Consider the following 8,634-nt stretch of genomic DNA (forward strand, 5'->3'; position numbering starts at 1 on the left):
CCAGGCGGTAGAGCACCCAGGTGCATCTTGTGCAAACAATTTAATCTGAAGGAGGTTACTGACTGGGAATTAGTGGTAGGGGAGAGGGGGGCTAGACAATATAGGACGGTGGTGTTTAAAATTACTCTGGTGGTGGGGAGGAACATTAAGAAGACAACGGCAGAAAAGAGAACCATGTGGTGGAAGCTGAGAAAGGAAGAGTTTTTTATGGCGTTACAGGAAGAGGTAAGACAGGCTCTCGGTGGACAGGAGGAGCTTCCAGAAGAGTGGACCACTACAGCCAAGATGATCAGAGAGACAGGCAGGAGACTACTTCCTGTGGCTTCTGGTAGGAAAGGCGAAAAGGAGACATGGTGCTGGAACCTAAAGTACAGGAAATTATACAAGGAAAGAGGTTAGCCAAGAAAAAGTGGGACAGAGGAGAGGAGAAAGGAATACATTGAGATGCGACATAGGGCAATGGTTAGAGGTGACAAAGGCCAAACCAGAGGCATATGATGACATGTATGCCAGGTCGGACACTAAAGAAGGAGAGAAATATCTAGACAGGTTGGCCAGACAGAGGGATAGCGATGGGAAGGATTTTCAGTAGGTAAGTGTGATTAAGGATAGAGAATGAAATGTGTTGACTGGTGCCAATAGTGTGCTAGATAGAATACTGTGAGGAGTTGATGAATGAGGAAAATCAGAGAGAAGGAAGAGTAGAAGAGGCAAGTGTGGGGGAACAGGAAGTGGCAATGATTACTAAGGGGGAAGTTAGAAAGGCACTAAAGAGGATGAAAAGGGAAAGGCAGTTGGTCCTGATGATATTCCTGTGGAGGTATGGAAGCAAGGATATGCGGTACAGAAAATGGATAGAAAATTGACCTTTCTGAGCAGCTGGTAAAGCGGGACGTAAAGTAATTAAAAAAAAAAAAAAAAGCAGCACTGCCTGGGAGCTTTGTGACCAGACATGCATGAGCCATTTTTATACTGAGCCAGATATAATGACATCATTAATAAGCTTTTTCGCGATTGGTGGGTGAAGTCCAAATCTGTACCTTCATCCAAATGTATACCTTCCACCGATTATACCGCGCACCCATACCTGAGACCACCCCCCTCACCTGTTACTCTCTTTGACCGGTGAGTATTATTAATTTCTCCTGCACGTGAACTGACATGTCCAAGAAGTCTCTTACCAAAAAAGCTTTTTCAAACATAACCCTTTCACCATGGCACTGAGATATAAAGAATACATGTGTAACTATGTGCAAACAATAAACTTTACTCTAAAATATGTCTATGATGAGTAAAGAGAAAAAATAATAATCTTATAATTGTCATGTGTACACACACATTTTTGCTCAAGCAGGGGAGCAGAAGTGTATTTTTCTTTAGACTTTACAAATTATTTCATATTCCAGACAGAGCCATCATTAGCATTTCATAGCATCACTGAATAAATGGGAGGCTGGATTGGGTTTTTTCATTCTAAATGGCTCATAAATCAATACAATGTCACAAAAGCTGCTTCTGAGATTGTGTTCAGAGATGAGGATTTCTCAGAAGATGGAGTTCAGGGCATGGACATCAGCACAGAGAATGAGGTCCACCAGTTTGAGGAGGTGCTCCAGCAGGTGGACCCAAGGTATTATTTTTAAGGAGGAAAAAATGTAGTTACTTCATTTACGGTGCTTTACACAAGCGCAACAATAACGTTGGTCCTTATATCATTTCAGCAGCATGTAATAGAACATTGTTTTTTTTTTCTCTCTCTTTTGCATATTTGGTTTGTCATTCAGTTGTTGCCATATTGCAATATTTTTTGATACCCCCGCACCATTACGTCAGCGTGGCCTGCGAATTAGCACAAGCCTGCTATTAGCAACTAGACCAGCAACAAGATGCGTTCCTTTTCCACTGAAGACTATCACAAACTGCTACAGAAGATGGCGGTCCTGGACACGAAAATCCACCTTCTTGAAGTGTATGTGGATGTAAATGGACAGTCTGGGAATTAAACCACTCTACCGACATCTCCAAATGGTGAGCAGGATCATGCTAACAGACAGCCACATAGTTCCACAAAAAGGATGGATGTGGACTGTGGAAACGGTAATTGATCATCCAGCAGTTCTCCCTGGAATTTATTGTGAGAAAAGCCTAAATATACAGCGGGTACGGAGAATATTCAGACCCCCTTACATTTTTCACTCTTTGTTATATTGCAGTCATTTGCTAAAATCATTTAAGTTCATTTTTTTTCCTCATTATTGTACAACCCAATTACAATGAAGTTGGGATGTTGTGTTAAACATAAATAAAAACATAATACAATGATTTGCAAATCATGTTCGATTTAATGTTCAAACTGAAAAAACGTTATTGTTTTTAGCAAATAATCGTTAACTTGGAATTTTATGGCTACAACACGTTCCAAAAAAGCTGGGACAGGGTCATGTTTACCACTGTGTTACATCACCTTTTCTTTTAACAACTGAGGACACTAATTGTTGAAGCTTTGTAGATGGAATTCTTTCCCATTCTTGCTTGATGTACAGCTTCAGCTGTTCAACAGTCCGGGGTCTCCGTTGTCGTATTTTATGCTTCATAATACCCTCACTCTTTTACTACGAAGCCATGCTGTTGTAACACGTGCAGAATGTGGTTTGGCATTGTCTTGCTGAAATAAGCAAGGGCGTCCATGAAAAAGACATTGCTTGGATGGCAGCATATGTTTCTCCACAACCCGTATGTACCTTTCAGCATTAATGGTGCCTTCACAGATGTGTAAGTTACCCATGCCATTGGCACTAACACAGCCCAACTTCATTGGAATTGGGGTTGTGAACACAGCACCCCATATTGACAGAAAAAAACTGAATTGTTGACATTTTTGCAGATTTATTGAAAATGAAAAACTTAAATATCACACAGCCATAAGTATTCAGACCCTTTGGTGTGACACTCATATATTTTACTCGGGTGCTGTCCATTTCTTCTGATCATCCTTGAGATGGTTCTACACCTTCATTGGAGTCCATTTATCTTTGATTATACTGATTGGACTTGACTAGGAAAGCCACACCCCTGTCTATATAAGACCATACAGCGCACAGTGCATGTCAATGCAAATGAGAATCATGAGGTCAAAGGAACTGCCTGAAGAGCTCAGAGACAGATATGTGGCAAGGCACAGATCTGGCCAAGGTTACAAAAAGAATAATTCCGCACTTAAGGTTCCTAAGAGCACAGTGGCCTCCATAATGCGTAAGAAATAATAGGTGCAAGACAGATGAAAGCCTGCATGTAGTTTGCTAAAAAAAAAAAAAAAAAAAAAAAAAAACACCTGAAGGACTCCAAGATGGTGAGAAAAAAGATTCTCTGGTCTGATGAGACCAAGATAGAACTTTTTTGCCTTAATTCTAAGCGGTATAGGTGGAGAAAACCAGGCACTGCTCATCACCTGTCTTGTTGTCACAGGAGTTTCAGGACAAAATAACAATTGGTTACTATTGATGGAACAAGCAGCAAATGTAGCGAGAAAAGATTGTGTTGTTTGCATGGGTCCCAGGCCTTTGTTGCGCATAGTTCCGGCATAATTATCACAAGATTGTATTATTCCATTTGCACACTGATTGAGGAGCATCTGCAACATTTGCACAACCATTGTCCCAGATTATCGCACTACTCGTCACTTTAAACCGCATACACTCCTTGAAGTCTCAGCGCCCTTTGCACAATGATCTTTGCACCGGACTATTGCGATATTAGTCATTCAAACTGCTGCTAGAGGACTGCATCTTTTTGCACAATTATTTTTTGTCAATGTCTTTATGTCTCCAAAGTGTTCTGTAAATTGACTGTCTGTTGTACTAGAGCGGCTCCAACTACCGGAGACAAATTCCTTGTGTGTTTTGGACATACTTGACAAAAAAGAGATTTATCCTGGCAGAGGCAAAATTATCCAACATAAAACATACATGGTGTTCCTTGTGGGGTTCCTAATCAATACAAATTAGCTGACCAAGTTGCAGGAGGATTTGAATACTTCATATGCTGTTGGTGTACGATTAATAAAAATGTTGATGGGATAAACTATATCCACTTCAATGTACAGAGATTAGGAAATTGGACTCAGAGTGGGTTGGAAGCTGTGCACGAGCAGCTCAAGGACGTTCCAAAGACCGCATAGCTGTCGACATGCTCCTCGCAAGAGAGGGAGGTGTTTGCGGTATGTTTGGAGAACAAACAATACTGCTTCAGATGGCAGCTTGACCAGAGCCATCGATGGTCTACGGACCTTCAATCAACACTCCTTGTGAAACAGCTGAATGGACGTTTTTGGTAAATATAAAACCCTAATTTCACCAATATTGATATCAATTGCTGTTTTTGCAGCCATTCTGACATTGTGTGGATGTTGTTGTATCCCATGCATTCGGGCATTAATCAGTAAATTAATCACCACAGCCATAACCCACATGGAACCATATGGAGCAGATTTATCCTTTATTGGAGGTTGATAATAATGACGATGATGATGATGATGTTGTTTTACCTGATTTGTTTCCTGATCCAGGTGATTACGATGTTTAAACTACAACATTCATGTATGACAAGTTTACTCTGAGTGTAAATGTATTTGTTTCATAAAAATGATTCTACAATTAAAAATCGAAATGAAGTGACTGTAAGATGATATGAGAATTTGTGCAAATACATGATAAACAGGAGGGAAATGTTAAATATATTCTAGAAGTTATCATTTATTTGCTTAGCTTGCATTAGTATTATGGACGATTTTAGATGTCTCGCCTTCGAAAAGATGACTCAGCATCATCCGATGGAAGGGCGCCTGGACCAAGGACGTGATCGGATGTGGTCGGGGACGTGACAGGTGTTGGTCCAATGTTTTGTGTTGTGTCTTATTGTTTAGAACATTATGTCTGGGAAAAACCCTCCTATTTTCAAATAAATGCAGGAGCGACGGGAGGGATTGTTTAGAGCGTGTTGAGAGGCTGTGATCTGAACAATCTCCCATACGCCCTCCTCATGAGAAAAAGAAACCAGCGTCTTCATTCCTTTTGTGTCTATTTTTTATAATGTTGGGTAAGATAAATCCAACACAGTCCCAACAGTGAAGCATGGTGGTGGCAGCATCATGCTTTGGGGGTGTTTTTCAGTTGCAGGGACAGGAAAACTGGTTGCAATCGAAGGAAAGATGAATGCGGCCAAGTACAGGGATATCCGGGACGAAAACCATCTCCAGAGTGCTCAGGACCTCAGACTGGGCCGAAGGGTCACCTTCCAACAAGACAATGACCCTAAGCACACAGCTAAAATAACAAAGGAGTTGTCATGAACGGAACAGAGGATAGGACCCAAAAATGCACGACTCCAAAACAAATGGACAGTTTCCAAAAAGAGAGGTTTAATAGACAGGCATAGGTCGGTACACAGGCAGGCAATCCAAGAAAGGCAACAGTATCCAAAAACATGAGGCAAAGAGGCAAGGTCGATAATTGGAACAGGGTCAAGTCTTACTGTGAGTCTGTGACGTGGAAACAAGGAATGCTGGAACGCGACGACAAGATACAACGAACTGGCAACGAGGGGGAATGAGACACAAGGTTAAATACAAGGGGTAATTATGGTGAACGAGGCACAGGTGGTGAAAATGCTCACAGGAGCAGGTGTGTGTGAAACAGGGGGGGAAGACAAAACCCGGAACACACACACGACAGGAGTGGCTTCAGAACTCAGTGACTGGTCTTGAATGGCCCAGCCAAAGCCCTGATTTAAACCCAATTGAGCGTCTCTGGAGAGACCTGAAAATGGCTATCCATCAACGTCCACCATCCAACCCGACAGAACTGGAGAGGATCTGCAAGGAGGAATGGATCAGGCATTTTTCATCCCTGTATTTATAAGTGACAGAAAGTTTGTCAAAGAAATATGACACAAAGAAAGTAGAACTACAAGCTTAGTGAGGATAAAATGTGAACCTATCAAACCATTGTCTCCAGTTTTCTCTGCGAGACTAGCACTATTCAATAACAGATCACTGGTAACAAATCAATGTTGATTAATGACATCGTTACAACTTACGATCTAGACTTTTTACTACCAAATGAAACTTGGTTACCAGAAAGTAGATGTCATACCATTTTTAATGAGGCAACAACACCAAATTTTAATTTTATGAAGTGGCAAATGGGGAAAAAGGGTGGTGGTATTGTTGCCATTTTTTAATCATTATTTCAGTATAAAGAAATTATACTGGGTGATTTTAGCTCTTTTGAATATCTCAGATTTTTAGTAAAAGGTGATCCAAAGGTTATTGTTTTAATAATTTATAGACCTCCAAGATACAATGGAAAATGTATGATGGATTTTTCAGAACTGCTGCCAGTTATTTGTATTGACTACAACTATTTTGTCCTAACGGTAGACTAACATTCATGTTGAAAATAAAAAAATTCTAAAGAACTTTGTGCTATACTGGACACATCTGACCTCTCTCAACATATCAAGATCTCTAAGGATATTAAAATTTGATCAGTTGACATGAAGGATATGGCTATTTGTGACCATTTTTGTGTGTTCTTTGAATTACAGATTCTCCCAAAATGTAAGACAACCTCTATGTCTATTAAGTAAAGGTACATACGTAAAGTACCACGACTAAGTTTATAGAGACCATAGCTGTGTCACAAACTGTGACTGCTGAGACAGTTGATGAACTTTTGTATAAATTCACCTGGAATATGTCAGATGTCACGAATGCTGTTGCTTCTATTTAAACTAAGACAATCTTGAGGCGACCTCGAACATTGTGGAGGAACACTATGATGGTAAACGCCTCTAAATCAAAGTGAAAGCAGAACGTAAGTGAAGAAAAACTAAACTCCAAATCGACTATGACCCCTACAGATGAAGTCTTTGTAATTTTGAGTTAGTCAGAGCTACACAGCAAAGCTTTTCTGAAATCATCAGTCAGAACCTCAACAATACTCATTGTTGCATACATTAACTCCATAAGTGTGTAAATTAATGTCTGGTGGCAAAGTGCGTCTTCATTGCACAGAGCAGTGAATGTTGGATGCAGTGTGTGTTTGTATATCATCAGTTAACTGTCGCTCTCTGGCGCTGGCGTTGGGTGTCAGTCAGAGTTTGGACGAACTGGGGCCCCCACCATCGATCACCACCATGAGTGCAAAAGTCTCGATAATTTTTTTTTCTTCTTTGGACAGTCGCTGATCCAATGTCTATCCAATGTCCCCTTTTCCACAATGGAATCACCCACATCTGTGTCCCCTCTCTTGTCTGACCTCCTAAAATCTGGTTCAGCAATCCTTTGCTCTCCATGAGGCTGTCGTCGAGTGCATTCTGTAAGGCCAGGCGGTGTGGGAGGGAGGCGGAAGCTCTAGTGAGGTGCTGCAGCAGTCTGTGTGAGGAGAAGAGGCTGCCGCAGAAGTGCTGTGTGTGAAGGGCTGTGCTGTGGGTTGCAGGAGGCGGTTGTATTGTTGCTCTTCCAGATTGCACTCTCCTTGATCTTTTCATAGCTTGGTGGATTTGTGGAGGCTACTGTGGAACCCAGCTCGTGACCACAACCTGACATCCTCCCCCAGGCCACCTCGGACAGATTAGACCACAGGCGATACACAGTTATCAGTAACTTGCCCTACATGTAGTTTTTGTCAGAAAGCTTCTGTCCCTTTTTCGCATCTGATTCTAACAGTCAACCACATTTTCAAACGTACAGTTTATCTCTTATTTTCTTTTCTAAAAGTGTTACACACAGTAATTCTTTTTCCTCTTGCTCCGATTGATTTTGCTTTCGCTCTCCATTGCCCATTTCACCCTTAACATAACAGGTTCACATAACCTGTCGGAAGCGCTCCGCTGTTTTTTATTTTTATTTATGTATTTATTTTATTTTATTTTTTACAATTTCAAACATCTTTGAAATTGTCGGGGACTTTCACCCCTGACTCCTGGATTTAAACCTGGGAACTTGAACCCCGGACTTTCTTGGAACTTTAATTCTAGACTTTAACCTGACCTTGTTTTAGGATTCTCAATGGAAGCTGAAGCGAGCAATTCCCAAACAGCAATTACGGCGCAGATCAAAGACAAGCTTGTTTCAAATAAAGTACACCACATGAACTTCCGAAATGGTCCACTTTTCAAGGAAATAAAATGTTTTTTACAGTAATTCTTTCTGGGTGGCATGGTGGATGACTGGTTAGTACATCTGAGGACCGGGGTTCAAATCCCGGCCCCGCCTGTGTGGAGTTTGCATGTTCTCCCCATGCCTGTGTGGGTTTTCTCCAGTTTTCCTCCCACATCCCAAAAACATGCATCTTAGGTTGATTGAATACTCTAAATTCCCCGTAGTTGTGACTATGAGTGTGAATGGTTGTTTGTTTATATGTGCCCTGCGTTTGGCTGGCAACCAGTTCAGGTTGTACCCCGCCTCTCGCCCGAAGATAGCTGGGATAGGCTCCAGCACACCCGCGACCCTAGTGAGGATAAGCGGTACAGAAAATGGATGGACGGATGAATAATTCTTTGTTTGGCAGAGAGCACAGGTTTGTTTGGATCCTGAGGTGATAGCGGACATCCAGGGCCCCGGCATCCCCCTTT

The sequence above is a fragment of the Phyllopteryx taeniolatus genome, chromosome 2 (genome assembly GCF_024500385.1).
Source record: "Phyllopteryx taeniolatus isolate TA_2022b chromosome 2, UOR_Ptae_1.2, whole genome shotgun sequence".
Lineage (NCBI taxonomy): Eukaryota > Metazoa > Chordata > Actinopteri > Syngnathiformes > Syngnathidae > Phyllopteryx > Phyllopteryx taeniolatus.